Genomic DNA, 25,001 nt, shown 5'->3' with positions numbered 1-25,001 from the left:
ATTATGAACAAAACCTCCTTCCCCAAATTCAAAAGCTTCTTGAAGACTTGGCTCTTCGATAAGTTCTAACTGAACCAGAGCACTACTCCGCTCCAATTAACTGTACATATCTGACTGCTTTGTATATTATTGTATATTTTCGACTGCTATTCCTGTGTACTACTTTGTTCTCTCTAAGATTGCATTCTCCCATTGTCTGTAACTACGCCGTGTTACCCCCGGGTCTGGGCGTATAACAAATGTAATCAAATAAAATAAAATAAAGATAGTAACATAACATAACAAGCGGACTGCATGTCGCGCCCATTAAAGCGTGAGGAACCAGCCACTACTTTCCTATGAGATGAATGCGTAGTAACTATAGTAAATGTCCTGAGGAGCAGTGAGTTCCTAGCGATGAGCAAGAGCATCAGAGAGAAGAACCGGCTAAGGACAATGTTTTTATGAAAATCAATGAATGGGCCCGAGAAGGCTGGCCCAGCGAAAGATTCTACCCAAAGACATTAGAGCCTATTGGAAAGTGAGTGAGGATATATACGAAGCTGATGGATTGTTAATGAGAAGAGATCAGACCCTACCCCCTTTTGGAATGCGCAAGATAGTTCTGTGCAGAGCGCATGAAGGCCACCTCGGCGGCAACATGACCAGAGGCAGAGTACGAGAATCGTACTGGTGGTTGTGCATGAACCAAGACATAAGGACTATGGTGTAAAGGTGTAATAAGTGCTTGCACAGCGACAAGAGGCTCAAAACCCGTCCAGCGCCATTGATTCCTAGAGACTCCTGATGGTGTGTGGCACAAAGTGGGAGTAGATTTTATAGGACAGTTGTATGTCATGTTACCTGATCACAAGTACGGCATAGTAGTGGTGGACTACCTATCCAAATGGGTTGAATTGGAATTTGTACCCAACATTACAACCTCAACTGTTATAGAGGTACTCAATACTATTTTTCAAAGAGAAGGCCAGCCAAAGGAGTTGGCCACGGACAATGGTGTTCAGCGTGTGTACAGAGTTGGAGTCATTCCTCCAAAAGCAAAATGTTAAGCAGATTAAAGCAAGCCTTTACCATCCACAAGCCAACGTACTTGTGGAAAGAACTAAGAGATTCATCAAGGGGGCTCTGCAATTGGCAGCAGCCTCAAGAATGGACCCCTACAGAACAGCCAGAGAAGCCATAGCAGCACATCGACTGACTCTGAATGCTGTCACCAATGTGTCACCGTTTCAGATGATGAGGGGGAGGAGGGCTGCATCCACACTAGTCCCTCTGTGGCCATCAAAAATTAGGCAAGAGAACACAGTGGACATGAAAGAGTTGGTGTGGAGGATTCAGAAGAACAAAGATCAAATGAAGGCCGTCAGTGATGCCTGCAGGGCAACCTTGAGAACAAAGTTAATGATGGGGATCTTGTGAAGATAAAGCTGCCTCACAAGGATCAAGTGACGGACAAGGATCAAGTGACGGGATCTAGGTACAGCCCACCAGTGGAAGTGGTTAGCAAGGGAACCAACTACATACGCACCAGAGATGGAAGAAAATGGAACCTAGAAAGAGATGCTATATTTGGAAGGCGGACTCTGGGTGCGAAGGAATTATCAGAGGCGAAAGCCAATCCAGTAGAACCAAAAACAGTCCACGGACAGGAATTGGAACGAGAAGACTCGCTAGCGGAGAACAATCTCGGTGAAAGTCGAGAGGGAGCCGTCAAGTGAAGAAGCTTTCACCCCACAAGCCCAGGATAGGACGGAACTGAGACCATGCTGTTCCGTCCGCCGCTGGGTGAGAGGCACCCCCAACGCGAGAGAAGAAGACCTGAGAAATATCAGGACTTTGAGATGGAGTAGGACCATGCTGCTCAAGAAAGGGAGGTACATAGCTCTCAACTCACACGCTTTTGGCTGTTGTCACCCGCCTTGTAAAGGGCTGACTCACCCGCCAAGCCTCCTGCACGCCCGTTCATTCCAATGGGCGTCTCACCCGCCAAAAACAAAATTGGGTGATTTCACCCGCCTTTGCAACACAAATGGTTGAGAGCTATGGAGGTATGTGGAGCTGTATCCACAAGATATTTCGAGACTTCATGCGTGATACGGTGTGAGCCGGGAGCAAGGCAAGGAGCGTACACTCACCAAAGGTCTCCGGAAACAGGACCCATAAGACTCAGGACGCATTCTCACCATACTCAGTGAGAGTACCCCACACAGCAGAGACTCATTGCAGACCCTGATGTCCATATTAAATTGTATTCGCTTACTGCTGCACATTGTACCTGAGTTACCTGTCAGATTAAATACTTCATTCCTCCACATGTGCAGTGTTTCTTTGAAGGCCACTACAGAGGCATTAAAAAATAGCAACATTTTTATAAACAAAATCGGGAGAGTTGGCATGTATGTATCTGCTGCTCGAACAGCAAAGAAAGAGGACTTTACAGGAAAGATACTGTTTATTGGACTGCAAGCACACTGCAAGCACAGGGATTGGTTTAATAAAGTCACATGTGTTATACATACCAATGATATATGGAGTACCAAAGACTCAAACTGTAATGGGATTTGTATTATATATATATATATTATTTTAAATGGCTGCTCGAGAAATAAAGTTTGGTAAAAGCTTAATCCGAGCCTCGGATCGTGATATAGAACTTGGCACATTAAACAAAACACCTTCAGGTGGACTTGACATGGACTACTAAACCGACCGACACTTTAAATATGGCGTTCGGATTTTCTTCCCGAATTCATCCTTTAATTTTAAAGTGCCGTCCTATTTCTATGTCTTTACTTTCTTGTAGTTGTTTATGGTTGCCCTTAGAGGCAGCGCCCTAGGTATACAGAGTGTGGAAAAGGGAATGGCGTCATATGACACCGTCTTGCCACGTTACCCCTCCCCCTCTATAAAAGTCGGACGCCATTGTTTTGATGGCGGTATGCAGGAAGCTGCTCTGGGAAGGTGAGCGGTGTTTGTTTTGCCTTGGTTGTGGAACGGGCGTTTCTGCGGGGTATTTCGCACCCTTTAATGTATATTATTATTATTTTTTTTAACAGTTCCCGCCCCTTCATGTTTATGTGAGTGTCATTTAGATTGCGGAACTCCAAGTAACCAGTGACCACACCCCGCCCGGCAAAAATGCACATTAGAGGGGGCTCGATTATTCATCCACCTGCACCATACATCGAAACAGACCAGTAGTAGTGTCATGTGCAAAGTGGCAAGTGTCCCAGATCTGAAATGTTGTAAGTTTACTATCGTTTCACATGTATCTCTTCACGCTTCCGTAAATGCCCTAGCATCCGATTTACCCATTCCACCTCAGGACAGACGTAGTGTTTTGGATCGTAATGGCGAAACTTTGTATTCCTACTGACGCCGGCCGAAATCCCCTTATCTGAGCTGACTGCACATGTAAGCAGTTGGAAATGTGTCGGGAACTCGGCAATCTAACATGACGCGGGGAGCTTCTGAACGCTTAGTTTGTATCCTCCCTCAGATGACTTCTGTTTATATTGACTACCTCCCTGCACAAAGTTGCTTTGTTTGCAATGAGGGTGTCCCGAGACTCGCTTCGCTTCGATGGGCATCCCAAGAACAGCAAATGGGACTTTACGTACATTTACAACAACGGAAAAAACAGCCTTTTTGAAGTTTGCCATGCTGGAAGTGCACCTCGTTATGTTAGACCTGCACTGACGGTCAGTGTTCTTATATGACTAGGCAGCCTCCCTCGTGACACGTACTCCTACATATCTGACACGTAACTATCGGTCTTCTCATAGTTTAGTAACGATTTAGCTCCTAGTTTGGTAACGATTTAGCCGGAGAGAGAATTCCAGCCATTCCTGAGTTTCTACGCCCTTTCTGTTACAAAATACTATTTGTTCCTTAAACACCCAGCTTTAAAAAAAAAATGTAAAAAAAGTGTCAAGCTTAGGTAGTTCAAGATGTATGTTTAGAATAACAAATAAATATTTAGTCCTGCCTAACGTTTTGTGTGTTTTTGTTTATTTCGTCTCGAGGTATGTTTTTTTTTCTTGCTGTCTTCCTTATTGTTTTACAAGACACCAGCTGCAAACGTAGTCAGTCGCTTTGCAGACCCCTTAAGGATCTGTGCATTAAAGTGTGGGTTATTATTGTAAACCTAGGACTTCTTTTTTCTAATCAACTGCGTAACATCTCAGTTAAGTTAAAGTAGGAGTGAGGTGAGCACAGAGGGAAGTGAGTAAGCAGGATGTGGGGCGGGCAGAAGAGGAGGGGGCAGGATGTGGAAAGGCAGTTAGAGTTGGGATGTGAGGCAATAAAGGGCACTACCCCTTTGTCCACTCAATCTTTCAATGTGGGGGAGCCATGTGGGAGGAAAGGGACAACAACCATGTATATATTACCTTGTAACTATGTCAAGTGCCCAGATGCCCCCGGGCCAGGCTGCGCTATACAAAACAATAAATGAAACTAAACTGGTGACGAGGCGGTCGGCGAGCTCACGCAGAGGCCGCTCATGTGGTGGGTCGCTGGTGTAGAGAGACTCTGCTGGTGCTGCTTGCAGAGAAAGCAGCAGCCGGCAGTCACAATGAGGTGCAGTGTGGACCTCGTTTTCTTGCCGCAGCAGAGATCTGCTCGCATTTGAAGGAAGCAACGCTGGGGGGGGGGGGGCTACGAAGGAAAGGTGAGTGCGCGACGTGTGTGCTATATCGGGAACGGTCAGCAGTGCCTCTGGGTGAGGGAGGCCCACATGCAATGACCGGCAAGAGCGCGCATGCTTTCTCATATGCAGTCCGGCAGTATAACGGACGTTTATACTAAAGCAACCCTGTTTGCTCTAAGCCACCACATGGTGAAGCAATGAGGACAGGAACATGCTATGACAAGTAGGAAGGACAATTTCCACGTTTTAAAGGTCATGAACCAGGGAATCCCTGCTCGCCCACCAGTGTCTAGTGCTTCTGTCCACCACCAGTCAGCTTGCAGTGCAGGAGACCCTCACAGTGCCCATCACGCCACCTGTGGTGCTACCCTAGAGGTTGCAAGACAGTCTCACCATGCAGATGCCAGCTCATTTATAGCTTACTGAGACCAGTCTACCACCTCGGTGGAAGAGGTGGCTAAGAGATTTTGACGTGTATATCGAGGCCATCGGGCCCCTGCTAGAAGAGAAAACGCACAGCCTGCTGATGCTAGTCATTGTTCCAAATGTGTGTGACCTTGTCAATGAGCTCCTGGCTGGATCAACAAACACCTATGTTGGGCTTAGAACCACTCTCACTGAATACTTCACGCCACACACCAATGTTGACTACGAACGTATCTTTCACACCACAAAGCAAACAAAAGGTGAGTCGATGGATGCTTTTGTAATGCGCTTTTGCATTCGCCTGAAACATTGCAACTCTTAACAATTACTCCAACGAGGAGGCCCTGTGTTCGTAAATAATTACTGGGTGCGAGTGTGATGATTTCAGGAAAAGACTGCTCCAAAAACTACGATCACTCAGTGAGATCTTGCGTTTGGCGAGATTGGACACATCACTGGCTCTCCAGATATCGACGTTGGGCAACATGAAGATCTCCACTGAGCCGTCGGAGGTTGCCTACAAATTGTAACTCACTCAGCCACATAAAAGCACTAAGCGAATACCACTGGATCCAAGACTTAACAAACCGAATGACGAAATTCGGTTTACAGGGAGCAAAAATATGCAAGGACTATGGGAAATTTACAATAGCTCCAGTAATGACCTTTTTATTTGCAAAAGGGCGTGCCCGCAATTGCATTCGGTGCCGCAGCTGGCTGGAACATTCAAGCAAATCATTGGCATAGACCAGAAGGCCGCTGTGTGCTAAAATTACCATCATATATCTCAATGACAGCTTTAAGACATGAACTGTCTTTTAATTCCCTGCACTCTTGGATAATGTGGAAATCATTGGATGCATTGCGAAAAATGTGCCTGAGTTCTTCAATCCCGGCCTACCCGATATTTGTAACTGGAACTGACAGCGAACAAACTGGCTTATTAAGAGCTTGGATAAGCCTTCTGGAAGCAACCCTGTCAGCCGCCGACATAAAGGAATCCGAGCTGCTCAAATGTCCACAAATCGCCAAGAAAAAAATATGAGATTTGGTGTTGGAAAACCAACTTGGAAAAACACGCAAAATTGCACTCTGCATTGAAGCTGGGAGCAGGAGAAAATAAGTTAAATGTCCAACCCAGATATCTGGAAAATTGTCCTTCACGACATCACTGCGACCAAGATTGAATGCCCTAAATACCAAAAAAATTGTGGCGCAGACAGAATAAAGAAGTGAAGGACAATCTATGTTGTTACCGTGGGCTTGCAATAGAATCATTGAAACATCTGGTAACTGCTTGCATAGGCATCAACAGCCAGCGTACCCTCCATCTTGGAAGATTTGCCCACCAAAATAATGGAAGCTTGGTGGTTGTACGTAATCTCAGGCCACAACCTAAAACTGTCCTGTGCAGTAGTCGATTGCCTGGACCTGATTTTGGCAAAGGAACTTGTTTAGACTGGAGAAGTGTAATCAAACACTCCTGTATGCAGTCTGCGTTGTATGAAATTGTATTGAGATGAATTTTCTTTCTCTTTCTTGTTCTGTGAGGATCAAATGTAAGTAACTTTTTGTTTTATCGTTAAATTGAAGTTTCAATAAAAAAATTAAAAAAAATAAAGGCAAAGGTGAACCGTTCTGCTTCTGATGAGGTTCCCTGTGAAGGTACCTGCCCAGCGATAGGACAGCCGTGCTCGGCGTGCAGACGAGACAACCACTTCAAGGCGGTATGTTGCATATATTGTAGCCAGCAAGAGGTGAATGAAGTGGCGGTGGTGCAACACGCCCCAGAGAGGGACCCTAAGGACCGCCAGCAAGCATGAATCATCATGACCAGGCTCCCAGACACCGGGAAAGGAAGGAGGAAAGTAGAACACAGGAAAAGAGACCACCAGAATGGTGGTTGAACAGGCAATCAACCTCACACCCAAGAGGAGGCCAAAAAGGTATGTTCGATAACTAGTGAAGCAGTGCCAAACATACATTGGCTCCAGTCAGTTGTCGGCAGAAGAGCCGCAGAGGAGAGAAAGATTCCATGACAAACCCAAAAGAAAGGGATATTTATATGCCTTGGGAAATTTTGCACCGAAGGAGCAGACCCCGATATTACTCCTCCAGGTGAACAACATGCCAGTCGAATTCCTAGTTGACACGGGAGCTACAGTGAATTTGATCAGCGAAGAGGTGTACAGAAACCTTCCACATGCCCCGAAACTACAACCGGCAGAAGTCTGCATATACCCATGTGGGTCAAAGACCCCGCGGCCGTGCAAAGGATACTGGATGGCACACTGCAAGTGCAATACAAAAGGATACCCATGTACGTCTTAGATGCCAGGCACAGTGGCTGCATACTAAGTTTCAAAGCTGCATTAGATATGGGACTAATTAATACATGTACTCTATATATCACCTCCTGGCCCACAAACACTTCGACCCCTCTGCAAAAATGTAACATCTATTAACATCACTATTCAAAGGTCTGGGCAAGCTGAAGGACAGGCAAATCGGCCTACCCATAAACCCAGAGGTACACCCCGTAGCCCAACACTACAGAGATATCCCCGTAAACAACAGCGACAAGTCGAAGAAGAACTAACTATTGGAACAGGATATCGAGCCAGCAGTGGGTCCCACTCCATGGGTGTCCCCGATTGTGCCAGTCCCAAAGAAGGACTCGAAAGGATATCCGAATGTGTAGACATGCTCTTTTCCATTGAGGCCCTTATGAGCCCATTATCATGCCCTATAGATCACTGACATGGTTCACCTGCTAAATGGAGCCACCATATTTCCCAAATCGGACCCGAATAAATGGTACCACCAATTAGAATTGAGTGAAGAGTGCATATATATGACCATGTTTGTCACCCACCTACGCCTATACAGATATAAGCACCTCAGCTTTGGGATTTTTCATCAGCAGCAGACATTTTCATGAGGGAATTCACAATGTTATCAAGCACATCCCTGACTTCTTAAATTACAGTGATGATCTACTCCTATTTGGAAAGGACCAGGAACAACATGACAACACACTAACAAGGGTATGTATGGCCTTGGAAGCAGCTAATCTTACCCTCAATAAGGAAAAATGAGTTTACAAAAGATACTATTTGATTTCTTTTTTTTTTTTTTTTTGACATATATTCTCAGCCCAGGGCATGACCACAGACCCGGAGAAGGTGGCAACTCTCAACAACGCAAGCCAACCAACCAATGTGTCTGACCTGCGATCAATACTTGGAACTTGCCAGCTATTGCACCTGCTACATTCAGGACTTTGCATTTGTGAGTGACCCCTTGAGTGGTCTTATGAAACAGCAACTGCTGTTTGAATGGTTCGATTCCTACCAACAAGCATTTTAGCTAATTCGTCAGTGTATTTCAACAGCTGAAAATATGGCATACTTTAATGCGGCAAGAGAGACGGAACTGGTGGTAGACGCTAGCCCAGAGGGGCTGGGCGTCATATTAACGCAAATACAACCGGCTGACAATGGAAAACGACACATCGTCTCATACGCCAGAAGGAGCCTCTCAAGGACTGAACAGGCATACTCGCAGGCTGAAAAAGGGGTATTAGCCATAGTATGGGCCTGCAAACACTTTATTTCTGTATGGCAGACCATTCACAGTGCAACGCTAAATGGATGGGTAACCCCTACTTCCCTGGCAAGAAGGTGAAGCAACTCGCAATACTGAACAAGGTCAAGCCAGCGGATGTGAAACTGAGTTCACTTAGGAAAACATGGTTCCAACAAAAATATGAAAGCAGTAACCCAAGGGCAACTCCACTGATCACCCCCATACAGACCACAGGAAAGGCTTTAAAAAAAATAAATTTTTATTATTTTGGTCAAATTGCATTTAAGAGAATATTAAATAGTTAGGAATAAACATACAGAGATATAAAGTGCAATGTGTGTTAAAGTGCTGGTCACGGGACAATTCAATACCAATAAACAATTCAGGGGAAGAATGACAGTAATCCCTCAAATATCTGTTCAGTTGCCAAGGCCACCTTCTCCATCGGAGAAAAAATGATCTCTCATTCGAGAGGAGCCAGGTCAACTGGACACTGATGAATATAACAATTTGATTCAGTTAATACGTTGATTAGTTAATAAAATCAACCTGTCACATAGGCAATTGAAAAAAAGGAACAATAAATTGATCCCAAATAGGGCAGTCCAATGGTAAATTAGCACTGCAAAGCCTCACAATTCTAAAGCCATACACTAAAAAATCTGACATCGGATGCTATACGTCAACTAATAAGGTGATATGCCGAAATTCACATAAATACATAAACACAATGCGGTACGCATGGCACCAAAAAAGAGTAGTTTCGATGGAAGAAACATCTAACTGGATTACAGATGATGTCCATCTTCATCAGGACGTGGCATTCTCATACACGTATTCTTGAGGATTCGTCTATAATTTGTTTTAGATGACGAATACATCAATTGGCAAATGATAAAAACAACCTTTAAGCTAAAGGTAATATCACATAGATAATGGTTCTACCTGTAATAAAAAGAGAAGAGGAGAAAAAAAGACAAGGATGTAAGCAATACCAATGGTCTGTACACATAAAATAAGGTAATCCGAGGGTTAAACCAGGGGAACCGCTCCCACATTCATAGTCAGCCATGTCAACTAACTAAAGGGGAGAAAATCTAATTACCATAATCTCGACCACTGGAGGGGCAAAGGCTCGGGAAGCCTGTCTAGTAAGTCCAGGAAATCACAGTCCGGCCATGCCAACAATAGATCACAAATGCTTTAGATCTGAAATGTAAAGATAATAATTTTACATAAGCTTGAGAGCTATAAGCTAAAAAATGGCCACAGAAGGGTCATTAAGGTTTTCTGAATTCAAAGAATTAGTGAAAAAATAGGGGAGCACCAGAGACCAAGTCAAAACTAAACTTGAAACAAAAGAACCAATCAAAATAGAACCAAAATCAACAGAGGGAAACAAAAAAGAATAACACTAGTTCAACACGGTAATGGAAAGAAAGAAAAAAAGACAAATAATAAAAAAAATAAAATTAAACAGTCCACAACCAGAGACACCCGAAAAGATGTAAAGTGTGCTGAACCTAAGCAAAATGCCTAATCAAAGTTAATGAAGCCAATGAGGCTCACCTAGAAACTGGGTGAGGTGGAATGTATTGAGGTTTGCCAAAGACAGCACGAAAGGCTGTCCTTGGTTTAAACTGTGGCCTCTGGTTGGATCGAAATTCTAAGTCTCCAAGGGATTCCCAGTGTTGTGTCCAAAATGTGTCCATAAGTCCAGAACGTAAGCTGGTTAAAATAAAAAATGCAATGTAAAAGTATGGTGTCCAGGTTGGACAAACAGACTGCCGGCAAGTAAATAGCGTCCTACAGCTCGTTAGTTGAAGTTCTTACAGTTAGGCAACAACAGTGACTCTGGAGCAGCGCAAATCCGTCCACAAGGGCGGCTCGTGTCGGCTCGCAAGTAAATATAGACAGGATAAATTTTTGCAACCCGCACGAGAGAGTCTTGCGTGTTCCCCAATAAAGCACGGACTCTCTAGCGATGCCTAGAGAGCCCAAGGGCAGCATGTTAGGTTCAAGCAGCTTACCTAAATTGACCGTCTGGAGCCGGGCTGTAAGACGCAACTGGTCGGATACGACCGAACGTTCGCTGTGCAAGTGCGGCTCCATTTGTCAGCCGGGAGGCGTGGCCAAGTGGAGCGTAACGTACAGTCTGAGGTCGGGAATGTGTCTAAACTAACGTCACGTGTTTGGAAAGACAGCTTGAGGAAATAAACTAGAACGAAAAACGCACATGAGGCACGTAGAGAAAGTGGACCGAGTAAAGGAGAAAAGATACTTCGGAGTGTGACAGAAGCTCTAATCCCTTTTTACGTCCATGGGCACCAGAAGTTGAAAGAAGAAAAGGAAAGGGGGCTAGAGTAAGACCTACTGCACCCCTAGAGAAATGATATATACGTGAAAAGGAGTGCACACCTGTCGAGAAATTGATTGTAGCAATGTTGAAGAAAATAGACAAAGATAACTGCATAGTGAAGAGAAGAGATAATAGAATAAATGCGCCAGGCAAAGAAGGCATGTTCTATTCACAGGAAATAGGACATTGTGGAACAAAGGTCTCACATCTCTGATAAAAGTGTGTGTATGTATATCTGTCTCACTGGTCACTGCGAGATGGAAGAAGACGGGAATACCGGGAAAAGGAAATAATTCCTTAATGGCCAATAATTAGACAGGCTATTTATGGAATAGCATATGCCATTCTTCTTGAGCATTCAAACCCAGTATATGGCTCTGTGTATTATATATCCACCATCGTTCCCGTATAGATAGTTTGGTAGCAATAGCATAATGGTCTGATCCTGTGACCCGTTTGATGCACCACCAGCGTAAATCCTCATTCCCATGTTTGCATTCTGAAAAATGCGCAACTAGGGGTGACGAAAAGTTGAGTCCTAATTCTGGATTTTTGTTCCGTGATCCTTAGTTTAATGGGTGTGGATGTTTTCCCTATGTATGTCTTGTCGCATAGACCACATTTTTAGAATTGCACGTTGTGTGGTCCCTGAGCTTTCAATCTCTATGGTTAATAGTAACAATTTTAGTGGCTGTAGTAGAGCCACAATGGCAGCAGTGACCACATGGATAATTGCCAGCGACTCTTTCCATCCCCCACATTTCGGTGATGGTGTTAGGTATTTGGGTGGACTGAAGTCGATCAGCCTTGGATAGCTAACTTCTCAGGTTCCTGCCCTTTCACATCCGCTGGCTTGAACTTGTTCAGTAAACCATTCACAGTGGTCACTGATCACCAAACGCTATTATCTCTGGAAACCTGCAAGCAAAAATACCTCCTAGAATCAAACGATTGGCCCTGGGCCTACAGCTTCTGAATAGTTCATCGACCAGGAAAGGATGAGAATTCTGCAGATTTTCTGTCCCAACACCCTGTGTCCGCCTACTGTAAACCTTTGGTCACAGGTCAGTACATACATTATGTGGTCCAGGCAGCAGCACCAAAAGGAGTTGGCCTGTCTCAGCTTGTGCAAGAAACCAAATGATCAAGCCATCCAAATCATATTCCAATATATGGAATCTGGTAGGTGGAAGGAGGCCAAGCAGGCTGGAGAAAAGCCGTACCAGATAGACGCCATGACATCGGAAGCCTAGTTGCATTGGTGGAGGAGCTGGCCTGATTTCGAAGATGGCCTATTAAGAAAGGGAACCAAGATTGTCATTCCTCGAACACTGCAAAGTAGGATACTAGATGTTGGGCATGAGGGACATAGAGGAATAGTGTCCACAAAAAGGATGTTGGGACAAAAAGCATGGTTTCCTCAGCTGGATGCGCAAGTAGAAGAACTCCTCGAACAATGCCCTACTTGTGCGGTCATCAGTCCTCACACCAGACCTGAACGGCTGTGCAGGACAGAACTGCCACAAAAGGTGTGGGACGTAATAGCCATTGTATTTTTTTTGACCGATTTGAAGGGGTGGGAATACATTTTAGTGGCAGTGGATGAATATTCCTATTTCCCTGACCATCAACTGGTAGAGTCGACAGCCGCATATCGCACCATACTAGTGCTGGATAGGATGTTCACCACATACTGAGTACCTAGCGTAGTGAAATCAGATAATGGGCTCCCTTTCACTGGGAAGGACTTGAAGACTTGTCGAATATATGGGATTCAAACACATCCATCACACCTTCATGGCCACAGGCCAATGGAACAGTAGAATGTTTCATGAGCAACATCAAAAGAAATGTTCAGATTGCACATGTGACAGAACCTGTTGAGAAAATGTTCTTTCAATTGTTGAGACTATAGAAACGCACCTAATAACACCATCCGAAGAGCACCATCGGAAGTCATGTTTGGGAGCCCTTTCAGAACAAGGCTACCCCATTTCACAGCTCAGGAAGACGCTTAAAACCAAGACCGAGAAATGCAGGAACAAGACAACACGAGCAAAGGAGAACATGAAAAGGCGTGCAGGCACCTCAAAGAGAGCATGAGAAAATTACCTGGTGGCCGGAGACACTGTGATAGTGCAGCAACGTCAAACCCACACACACACAGCTGCTTTCGAGACTGCTCCATTAACCATCACCAATGTGAAAGGCTTGCTCGTCACTGCTGAAGGAGAATGGAAGAGCTTGACTCTTAACTCTTCACATTTCAAAAGAATGGCAGGAAATGTCCCGAGAAACACTCAAGGATCAGATTTAGAGCCAGAAGAACAGTATGTTTTGTGGGAAGGGGATGGATAAGAATACAGTGGAGAAGTGTGTGGGATAGCTGATGGACCGAGTCCTGACCGATGTCAGGTGAGTGGTTATGACAGACTTCGCAGGGTGAGAAATTAACCAGAGACTTATTGAAGAGATGGACTAAGTGGCAGCTTGTTAAGAGGGGGAGGTTGTGACATGTCTGAAGTAAAAAAGGGAGTCACGTGAGCAGGGAAGTGAGGGAGCGGGGTGTGTGGCGGGTGGAAGATTGGGGGCAGGATGTGGGAAGGCAGTTAGAGTTGGGATGTGAGGCAATAAAGACATTTGCACTCCTGTTCCATCTTTCAATGTGTGGGAGCCATGTGAGAGGAAAGGGACACCAAAAACTGTAGAAGTTTGTTATGTGGATATGCATTCTCTCGGTTGTACATTTGTATTATAAGAAGCGGTTTTAGATTTCCACTTTTACTGTTTGCTCATTCGTTTTGATATAAATGAATCCCACCGACATGCTTCTCAAAATGGATATATTTTTTTAAATTAAAATGCATATGGTTTATATCGTTAAACCTTACATTTATACATTCATAAAAGACCAAAAGAAAATTTAAACATTCATTATTTCTGACTGAATTGCCGTCCAAAATCAAATCACTGCGATTGTCATTGTTCTGTTAGTACCAGATAGGATCAACGACCAGCGTTCTTCCTGGTCTAGTGGTTTTTTATCCTTTAAGTACAATTGTCCAATGGCTAGCCGTTTTTCTACGAGGGCTGGGCATTGCATTAGGAGATGATAGAGGCTTTCTACTTCATATCCATATCCTCCTTTGCAGTCTCTGAAAATGTTCAACAACCTACGACGCTGTGCAGCATTTAGTCAAATGTCCTTAGACGGTTACCATTCCTGCGTCCAGACAGGACAATAGTATAAATAGCCCACACTGCGCCTGTTGCCTCAGTTCCATTTTTCCACATGCACACCATGCACTTGGAATGGTTGGACTCGCCTCACCGAATCTCGACTTAACTCTTTTTTTTTTTCAGTAAAATATTCAAAATGTCTACGATGGAGACAGGCTTCAAGAGATCACTGATATGCACTGGATTTGTCTCTGGTGCCTTTGCGACTAACATGAAGCCATGGAGTGCAGCTCTTGCCAATCGATGCCCAGCAAGCCCTGGAAGGTGAGAAGATCGAAGCTTATCCACGGTCGGTTGGTTTCTAAGTCTGTCTTCCACAACTTCAAAGAGAAAAGTTTCCAAAGGTAGAAGCTTCACCAAAGAGAACTCCAGCAAGGCCCAAGAAACGATCTCTACATTCTAAATGGTCAAGATACAGGAGAGATTCTCTCATTCTTCCTTGTCATGGAAGAAGTCAAAGGCACCCTGCCATCTTTCCTTGTCCTCTGACCTTTCACCCTATGTGCGTTAGGCAAGTTTTCCCGATTTAAGACCGCTTCTGCGGTTGAGTGGGGGAATTGTGGCTGAGTGGGGGAAGTACAGAGAAAGGATGGAGGTCTTTTTGATGGCAGCCACTCCTGGTCCATCAAGGAACCGAAAAGGTCTGTTGAACAAACACTGCGTCTTTCAAGACTGACTGGGAACACAGCAAGGCTTCGACCCGTGCACCCAAAAGCCTGAGTCTGAAGACATCAGGGATGTCGTCTCACATAACGTCGACCACAGAGACTTAATTGAAGCAAAACGATTGTGTGACTTCCTCCTCAAAGAAGTCGAAGGGCCCGTCTACCTTTGAGACTAGTTTTAAATGCAAATCTAAGACTGGTTTCTTTTCCTATGTATCCCTCTGTGAGGAAGCTGACTGTTAGAATGGATTTCTAAACTCTGGCCTGGTGACAGATGTTTAGATGAACAGGGGAACACTTCTGGGAAGATAGCCAGACAAATTCACAGTAGCTTGGAGAGCAGTCAAGGCTAAATTGCCTTGCCTAAATAGCCGGTCCGATAGCACAGCGAGTAGAGCGCTCGCTTTGACATCTATGCAGAGCCTGCTAATGCAAGTTCGAATCCCGGCAGAGCCAAACTCAGCCTTTCATCCTTCAGAGGTTGATAAATGAGCACCACACACCGTGGGTAATAATAAGCAGTGCTCAGATACCTGAGGGTTCATCGCGCTACAAAAATGCTATATTATTATATCTCAGGATGGGCAAGTGTGATAATGGGTCTCCAATGAGCACACATAGTGTAAAGCCAAGAATTGTAATTAAACGGTAGTATTCGAAACAATACTATTTGTAATAGGACCAATAACACAAACGAAGAATGAAATGCAATAGTAAAACGCCACACAAGCAGCACACAATGTAATAGATATACAGTCAGTGTGAGAAAGTTAAAAACTCCACCAAGACCTTCAAAGGAAAAGGGCGAATAACTTTTATAGCACAGACAACCTTCAGAGATGGCAATCCTAACTTTAGAAGTCCAGCCCTAAGATGAATGGAGCCTTGTGGTCAATGTGTGTGAAGTTCATTACATCCTTCTTGGGATGCAGGAAAATGGTATGGGAAGAATTCTGAAGGGGCGAAACGGGTTCCAAATGTTAGAGGATCTGCTGTGATGAACAAATAACCTTCAATGCATATCAAAGGGCCATTGGTAAGTGGCTTCACTACTCCCCGCCCATAGCTCTGTTTTTGGTCCAGACTTAGTATCTCTAGACGTGGTTGTCAGAGGCTCGATTTCCCACCCCAGGTTCGGCTTCCAGGTGCACAGAGGGTCCAGACACAGGTCTGGTATGGGACAGGCACTGCGACTCTTGATTCGGATGAAGAATGAAGAAAACACTGATGCAGCAAGTCTCAGGAAGGAACGCAGGAAAACGGCCTTCACTCACTATCACTGTGGCACAGTGACTCGGAGGTACCCAACTCTTGCAGTATGACACAACCTCCTATCTCGTGACCCAAAGATGCTAGGAGGGCGAAATTCAGTAGAAGGCTACCTTGTTGGATACGTTGGTAATTCCCTGGGGTCGAAACTCGAAACAGCGATGCTCCTGCGCAGCAACCAAGGATTGAGCAGGGCAGTCCACTGGATGGCCCAGGGACACTTTCGAAATCGGCTCTCCTGCAGGGTTACCAGGAGGCGCTAAGTGATTGGTCCCACTACTCCCAGGGTTCGAAGCACCTTCTCAGTTCTTCTGAGATCAAGTGCAGGGCAGGACCGGGACAACAGGATTTGGGATCCAGCCCCCTTCAGTGTGTCTCAGGATCGTCCTTTGTTCTGCTCGGCTCTTCGGCATACTTGGTTGCTTTTGCGGATATGTTTGAATCTGTTGCTGATCTGCTGGAATGGATGCAGCATCCCTCCTCCTATCTAAAGTCAGGCGAGTGCTCGCACCCAGGCCACCAATGAGGAGATTTGCCCCATGCATGCATTCAGCAGTGGTCCAAATGGGGACCACTGGGGTCTTCATGCTCTCATGCACACCAGATACCCTGGTACCATTAATGTGAATTGGGACCAGATGGCCCAAGCCCACTTCCTGGAGGGACCTGTGAAAAAAACAGCTTTTTCAGGCAACTGCCTGCCCAAATAAGAAAGTCCTGGACCTGGAAGGACAGAGGGATGGCCAAGAGACAAAATGGCCAAAGGAACAGAGAAGATATTGTGGCACAGCAATGTTGAACACTAGCCACAGTCATGAGCCAAACGTGGTAGCACTCGGTAAAAAATTACTAGAATACAAGAAAGCTTCTGCTGCTGCCAGTCTTTTCCAAGGCACGTTGTACCATCACCAATAATCCCATAGAGGGTGTCCAAGGCCATTAAACTCACTAGCCCCATTGTACGGTACTGTAAGTTATTTAGCACAATGATAACATTTTACCAACAAGTGGTAAAAAGTCAAAAGACGAACAAAGTTTCTCAGTCCTGACAGCCTGAAGGATGTGTCAGTTTCCCCCTAACAACGAGCTAAAGCCCAGTGTATTGCAGCTGAAGGCTCTGTTGCACTGTAAAGTCAGAATACAGAAACAAATGCAAAAAGTTTGGGGGTCTGTAGATTATGGGGGGAAAAGTTGCTTCAAGAGAAATATTTTCTAACAATGATGTATCCTTCGGTTATGAACGTTTTGGAGCGCCCAATATTTCAGATGAGTTGGTCTCGGACCAATCCCGGTTTGAAGACCTAGCCACTTGTCTGAACGAAGCCAGTGCTCTGAATACCTCTCCTGATGTGGCGTTTGACACATGAGACATACTCTTCTCCAGCATGGGGACTGACATGGATTCACATGCTCATGAATATTCTCCGTCGTCAGGCTGGGAATCCCCGGTAAAGGAAAAAATCTGTTTCAGTTTCGTTTCTGAACTTTTTCTATTAGTAACCAATCAATCACTGGTCTCTGGGTCATACTGCCCCCAGCCAATGACTGCCCTCTACCTAAGCTCCTCCTCTGGCAGCCATCTTCAGATTTTTACCACACATTCAAGTGTTGGGAGTCCTCGTGCTTTAGCTCTCTAGTTTTTACAGCGTTTTGCATTTTTTCGAAGAGTTTACTCTTATATTTTTGGTCAATCGAGCCTCACTTCCGATCAAAGGGGACCCGCTCTCGGAACTTTCTACGCCCCTCTAGGTCATCTTTTCGTCGAGTTTCCACTTCTCAGAGGATTCCAGAAAAAAATCTTGAGGCCTACCCCGCGTGGTCATGGCCCACGACGTACTCGATTCGCCAACTGGCTGGAGGTTAAGAGGCCAGCAGCAGGTGAGAAGAGAAGTCAGAGCAGTCTTCTAAGACCTTTGAGGGAGCTCCGGCGACGGGGGCCCAACAAAAAAGGCAAAGCACTGCGAATCCGCGGGAAACGGGAGCGCCGATCGGTCGGACTCCTCGGCTGCCAGCCAGGGCGCATTATCACTGATGCCATCAACCACGAGCCAACGCCCTGGCTCGGGGAAGAGGAAATCGTAGAACCCGGGTAAACTTCAGGAGAAGTCCCAGTCGATCCTGACGGAGACAGCTGAGGGGGAGCGAGGCGGTGACCCTACCCCCAAAGTGAAGGCCTCGGGCACGCCCAAAGTCGCGATGGCCCTGATTCACCCGGCTAAGGCCTCGATCAAGCGAGTCGTGGCAGCCCTGGCTGTTAGGCAGAATCCTATGCAGTTCCCTTAGGGAGCACTACAGAAGATTAGGACTACAGGTATATGCAATAAATCCCCTTCTTTGTCTGTACCATACAGATTTAGTTGGTAGCTGTGGCTGAGCCGCCAGGCGTACCTCGAGGGAGATGAGCAGTATTCAGAGTTTACACAATAGGACCACAGTACTATGGAACAAGAAAACACTGACCAAAATATTTTATCAAAAAGAATATATATATTTATTTTACACGCTCAACTCCACACACATCACTATCCTTAAAGCAAGTTAAAACAGTCAAAAGTATACACAACTCCCTAATTAAATTGTAGACAAGATTGAGCAAGAGGGAAAACCGAGCAAAACGGCACAGTATAAACAAAGCAGAAATGGCACTCTAACAATTTCTTCAGAGGGAGGGAAAGGTCAAGTTATACAGGGTTAGACTCCTAAACACACCAGCAACACTTCACAATTGGATTGTGAACAAGTTAGGCAAGGTAGTATTTTAGCATAAGCAATACTTAGGTGAAAACCGAGAAAAATTGCACTTCAACAATATATAAAGGGGAAGGAAAAGGTGGTTATAAGAGTTTAGGTGCACCAACACATTTCTTGATGAAAAGCAATCTAGAGAAGGCAGTTGTAACAGATTTAGCCAGAGTCAATAGACCTTTGCCAGAGTTAGTGGTACAAGGCCAAGTGCCTAGGTTCAAACGGTTCAAGTAGCTGCAGTCAAGTCTTTGTTTAACGATTGAAACAGAGGATGCAGAAGGTAGAAAGATAATGTTAGACGATGGGGACGGCCAGCCCAGAAGGTAAGTAAAGTATTTAAAACACCTTTAGCAGTAACCAGCGAAACGGGAAGCCTGGCGGAACAATGTACCTTAAAAGTGGAAGAGGTTCCTGCGGTGGAGGTAGTTCCTGCAGTTCGGGAGATCCAGCAGAGGAAGAGAGGCTCTCGTCATGGAGGAAGGTTCGAGTTACTGCACTGCCCTGGGATGAAGCCATCCCCAGTGCTGCCAAAACTGAATAAAAATGTATCCTCCTTTAAATCACGGTCATGGTGGACGGGTGCTTGGCTATCCGGTCTCCTAGTGCTTGGCACTGGCGATTCGACCAAGGCGGGTCCTGTAAGGCGATTGGCGAACTGGTTGGTCCCACCAGCTCAAGGGAAGAAGACTCTTGCAGGTGAAGATCTTCTCTTGTTGTTGGAGAAAAGTGGTGAGGATCTGCAGCAGGGCTTCACCGGTTGTTGTTGCAGAAGTCTTTGGCTTCTCTCCTCTTCGGATTTCTCAGGTCTAGTGGCGACTTCTGTCTTCCAGTCCGCAGGTCCCTGCTTTTATGCAGAAACCCCCCCCTTCATACAGCCTAGCTGTCACTCACACAGTGGGGTTGCTATCCTGGCGGGATAACCCCCCAGCCTATCAGGGCAGAGTGCGACTTGGGTTGCCTAGGTAACCCTGTCCAGGGTGCCTATTCCCCCTCCCACACATCCTGTCTACTCCAGACTCAGTGGCGCCAAAAGGAGGGCTTCTGTGCAGAAGCCCGCCAAAAGGATGAACAAAGGATCCCCGACCTGGGTTAGGATTTCGGAGAAAGACACAAGAAAGAAATATTATTAAAGATCTGGCAATAAAACCCCACTGAGTAAAGTTAATATTTAAATAACCCGGCGGTACATTAGAGGCTGTCGGTAAAAGTGGTAGCCTCGAACAATGGGAAAATCCGATAGGAAAATATTTGCGGTCGAATATTTATGGTAGTAACCACTGCCACCAGCCAGAAACATTCGAGAGAGCGACTGAACAGTACACTCTCGAAAATGAACACCAGGGAAAAACTATTAACCTTTCCCAGTACCTCCATAGTAAGATGGGTTGTACTGGTTTTGTTAATAATTATTGACTAGCAAAGTCAATGGTAACTTTGCATGTCTTGGGAGACAGTAGTCCGTCCCAGGGTATGGAGTCTATGTTTTGGGGTCACTATAACACCCCTGTGTTACTGCACTGAGGATGCTGGGTAACACACATGTAAGAAGATGATACCTATGGCGTGAGAAACTCCATAGCCCATAAGCACAAAAAATAGCCTGAAACACACATCATACATATGCCTAGGAGTGGGAAAAAGTCTCACTCTTAGCAGGAGTAAAAAATAAACCCTTGAAATCCAGCAAAGCTTCTGGAGGACTCTATAGGTAAGGGAAATTAGCCTTTTCAGAATTCTCCCTAATTCTAACGAAGCCTGCGGAGGCTATCCCAGTGGGGATGACCTCTGGGCCTAGAGTTTCCCTGCCACCGTGGAGGGAATCCTCTTTTCAGCCTATTGATAAGCCCCCTGTGAAACCCTGGGCGGAGAAAGGGGGGGGGGGGCCCCGGTGGCTATTACGAACACAGATGCCACCTCTGAAGATGAGCTGGCTGGCGTTGCAAAGATCCTGGACAAAAGGTTCGAGGAGGTCCGGTCCTACGGGAGGGATCCCGACGAGACGGACGAAGAAAGCAACGCCGGTGCCGACGAGGAACCAGGGGCCGTGGAGGGGACGGAGGATCCTACTCCCCAACCGTCGCTCCCGTCGCAACCGGTGCCTACGCCACAAGACAACTCGGGAGCGATCTTGATGGCTATTCAGGCCTTGTGTATGGAGATAAGGACCAGGTTGCCCTTACCCCCAGTGAACGATCCAGCGGACCCTGGATCGTCGGGAAGCCCACTGAGCAAGCGCAGGAGAACTCATCCCCCTCCTCCTTTCCAGCATTCACCTCCTTCCCCTCCTCCGAGGGATGAGATGGAGACGGCAACGACGGGGATGGATGCCGACGGTGGTGACAACTGAATGGACCTTCCATCACCACCTGCTCGGCCTTCCCTCCCGACGAAATTGGCTCCTTCCACGCGATGATCGCAAGGGCATCAGAGCTCTTCCAGCTCTGCCCCGAAGAGCAGAAGAAGGAAGATTTCCTCTACCAATGGCGGGAGGCCAAGATGAAGACTGTGCTCTCAGTCCCGTTACTGGACGACATCTGGGACTAGGGGCTGGTGCTCCTGAAGAACCCGTCCACGGCTCCTGCTAAGAGACTGGTACGAGAAGAAATACCGGGTCCCGGACTCCGCCCCCATGTGCCTCGGCACAGCCGTCCCCGGATTCAGTCGTCTCCGGCGGCCAAGAAGAAAGCGGCGGGGGCAGCGGCTTCAACTTCCCCGCCAGACGGAAGAAACTGGACGACATGGGATGGCGGGTCATCTTGTCGGCGGCAATGAGTATTAAAGCGGCCAACGCGCTCGCGATTGTGCACGCTACGACAGGGAGCTGTGGTTTAAGATCGCTCCCCTGCTGGACTTCCTCCCAAACGACAAGAGGGCTGAGGCCCTGGAAATCCTACAGGAAGGCGAGGTTGCTTCGGACCACGCCATTACGGTGGCCACGGACATCGCTGAAACTGACGTTCGCCAGATGGGCAACAGCGTTTGTCTTCGCCGGCGCGGCTGGCTCAAGGCCACCAACTTCCGCCAGTATGTGCAGACCAGGGTTCTGGACATGCCCTTTGACGGGAACAACCTGTTCGGCAAGACAGTGGATGAGTCACTGCAGTCCAAGGCGGACTCTAAGACGGCTCGGGACTTGAGTGTTCTTCAACAAAGACGACCGTCCTTTCGGAACTCCAGAGGCAAGCAAGGTGCCTCCAAAGTATTCGGTGGCGGTTCCTTGTCGTACCGCCAAGCGGCCCGCTCCTCGTGGCAAGACAGGAGGATTGCGTCGTCGTCGCCAAGGTGGCAAGACCGCGGCCAAGCAAAGTGGCTGTGGCGTCGGACCCCCACCCAAGCACCCCGGTGGGAGTCCGCCTGGCGAAAATTCGTCAGCGTGTCAGAGTCCATCTCCACTGACCGTTGGGTGCTAGATTCCCTGCCCCGCGGGCACACCCTGGAATTTCAGAGAAGGTGTCCCCGTATACCACCCGCGGCCAGGAAGGAAAACCACGTCCCACAACTACTTCTGGGGGTACGAGCGATGCTAAGGAAGGGAGCCATAGAACTCGGTCCAAAAAGGCTCCGGAGTGTACTCGCGGTACTTCCTCGTCCGGAAGGAGACTGGCGGTTGGCGACCCATCCTGGGCCTTCGCCGTCTAAACAAGTACATCAAGTCTCAGAAATTCCGGATGGTCACCCTCCAGCACGTGCTGGGACAGCTGGAGGGAGGCAATTTCCTATTGTCGCTGGTCTTGGAGGATGCCTACTTCCACATCCCCATTCTAAAGGGACATCGCAAATTCCTACGATTCGTGGTCCAGGGGCGGCACTACCAGTTCAAAGCCCTTCCCTTCAGATTGAAGTCGGTGCCCAGGGTATTCACCAAGTGCCTGGCACCAGTGGCGGCGTGGCTGCGCCTGCAGGGGATTCACATCTACCCCTACCTGGAAGACTGACTCATCCGAGCAAAGTCAAGAGAACTCGCCGTCGATCACACAGCAAAGACCGTCCAACTGCTCACGGATCTGGGATTCTCGATCAACTTCGTGAAATCCCACTTGGTACCGTTGCAAGTCGCCCTGTTGCTGGGAGCCAGACTTGACACAGTGGCACGATTGGCCTCCCCATCGGAGGAAAGGACAAAGGCCATCCTGGGCAAGGTACCACGGCTGTTGACCATGGAGGTGGCCAAGGTGAGGTCCATCAAGTCCCTACTCGGCATGATGTCATCGTGCATCTACCTCGTGCGCCTATGCAGGCTGCGTATGCGACCACTGCAAGAGTTCCTCGACGCTTGTTGGATGCAAGCGGCGGGCAGTTTCAAGGACAGGATCCCACTCAACGAGACTTTCCGCCAAGCGATCCGGTGGTGGGGCACCGGTGAGCATCTAGCGGCGTGCATGGACTTCAAGACCCCAGCACATCAGGCAACGGTGATGACGGATGCCGCCCTGGAGGGATGGGGAGCGCACACCAGAGATCTCCATGCAAGAGGCCTTTGGCTCCCGGAGGAGAGATCTCTGCACATCAATGTCCTGGAGCTTTGAGCCGTGTTCTGGGCCCTCAGGTCGTTCTTCCGTCCCTCAAGGGCAAGGTGATGAGGATCTTCACCGACAACACCACCACAATGTTCTACATCCGGAAGCAGGGGGGCACCAGATCCCCGGCTCTATCCAAGGAAGCGCAGGATCTGTGGCACTGGGCCGTCGCCCAAGGGACGTTTCTGGTACCCTTCCATCTGGCAGGAATAAAGAACACAATCGCCGACTCACTCAGCAGGGAGCTGCGCTCATGCCACGAGTAGGGCTGCGGCAGGATCAAGTGGATCTCCTATTCCGACGATAGGTCAATCTGGGGATTGCCCCATTTGCGACGGCGACGAACGCCAAGTGCCGGAGATTCGCCAGCAGGTTTCCCCAGCCGGGGAGCATGGGCGATGCCTTCTCCTTCCCCTGGGACGGCCTATTCCTGTATGCGTTCCCGCCGTTGCCATTGCTGCTGCGACTCATCAGTCATCCCAGACGGTCCCGGTGCAGGATGATCCTCGTCGCACCGGCGTGGCCGAGGCAGATTTGGTTCCTGGACCTTCTGGACATGTCAGCTTTCCCCCCCCCCCCCCACCGCCCAAGTCAAACTGCCGACGGACGCAGATCTTCTTGCCAGAAAAGGAGGCGCCATCCTCCACCACGACCCGGGGTCGCTGAACCTGCAGACCTGGCTCCAGCAGCACTAGACTTCGGAGGGTACGATATCCCGGCGGACTGCAAGGAGGTGCTTGCAAAGGCCAGGGCGTCCTCGACTCTCAAGTGCTATGGACACAAATGGACGAGGTTTTCTGTCTGGTGCCATGCACAGAAGATTAACCCTCTGCGGATTACGGCCCCTCAAGTGCTACCATACTTGCTATTGCTGGCCAAGGCGGGGCTGGCGCATGCCTCCATCAAGATCCATCTGGCTGCTATCTCCCACTACACCAGAACTCCGGGGCTATGGTCCCATCGCCTGGTGAAGGAGTTCATGAAACGACTGTTCCGATCGTTCCCGTCAGTGAGCTCAACGTGGTGCTGACCAGGCTCATGAGGCCGCCATTCGAGCTGCTGCATTCAGCACCATTGAAGTTCCTGTCGTGGAAGAAAGCATTTCTTGTGGCCATCACCTCCGCACGACGAGTGGGAGAGATCCAGGACCTCTCCTGTAAACCTCCATACCTGACATTCCACGAGACGACGGTGGTGCTGAGGACGCACCACTCCTTCATGCCGAAGGTGCCGTCGGACTTCCATCTCAACGATCCCTTGGTGTTACCTGTCTTCTTCCCGTCGCCTTCATCGCCGGCTGAGAGGACTTTGCAATCGCTGGATGTAGCTAGAGCGCTGAAGTTCTACGTGGACCGCATGAAGAGCCTTCGGAAGACATCACAACTGTTTGTGAACTTTGGACCTGTGAACCAAGGGAAGGCCCTCTCGAAGACTTCCATTTCCAGATGGCTCTCCAGCTGCATCATGCACTGTCACCGGTTGGCAAACCGACCTTGCCCGGCCGTCCAAGAGCCCATTCGACCAGAGCGATTGCTGCTACC

General features: G+C 47.6%; 1 protein-coding gene across 2 annotated transcripts in view; it reads left to right on the top strand.

The window, feature by feature from the left end:
* Nucleotides 1-2,854: 2,854 nt before the first annotated feature.
* The window catches only part of MARCHF7 (membrane associated ring-CH-type finger 7), a 966,353-nt gene continuing 944,206 nt past the window's right edge, over nucleotides 2,855-25,001 (top strand). For both annotated transcript variants that reach the window (XM_069616354.1, XM_069616355.1), the window contains exon 1: nucleotides 2,855-2,961. The gene's annotated coding sequence lies outside the window, so the exon portion shown is untranslated. The remainder of the gene's footprint in view (nucleotides 2,962-25,001) is intronic.

This window comes from Ambystoma mexicanum, chromosome 9, assembly GCF_040938575.1.
Source record: "Ambystoma mexicanum isolate Mex_15411 chromosome 9, UKY_AmexF1_1, whole genome shotgun sequence".
NCBI classification, from domain to species: Eukaryota; Metazoa; Chordata; class Amphibia; order Caudata; family Ambystomatidae; genus Ambystoma; species Ambystoma mexicanum.
Note: the sequence above shows the minus strand (reverse complement) of the source record. Positions and strands in the feature narration are given on the sequence as shown.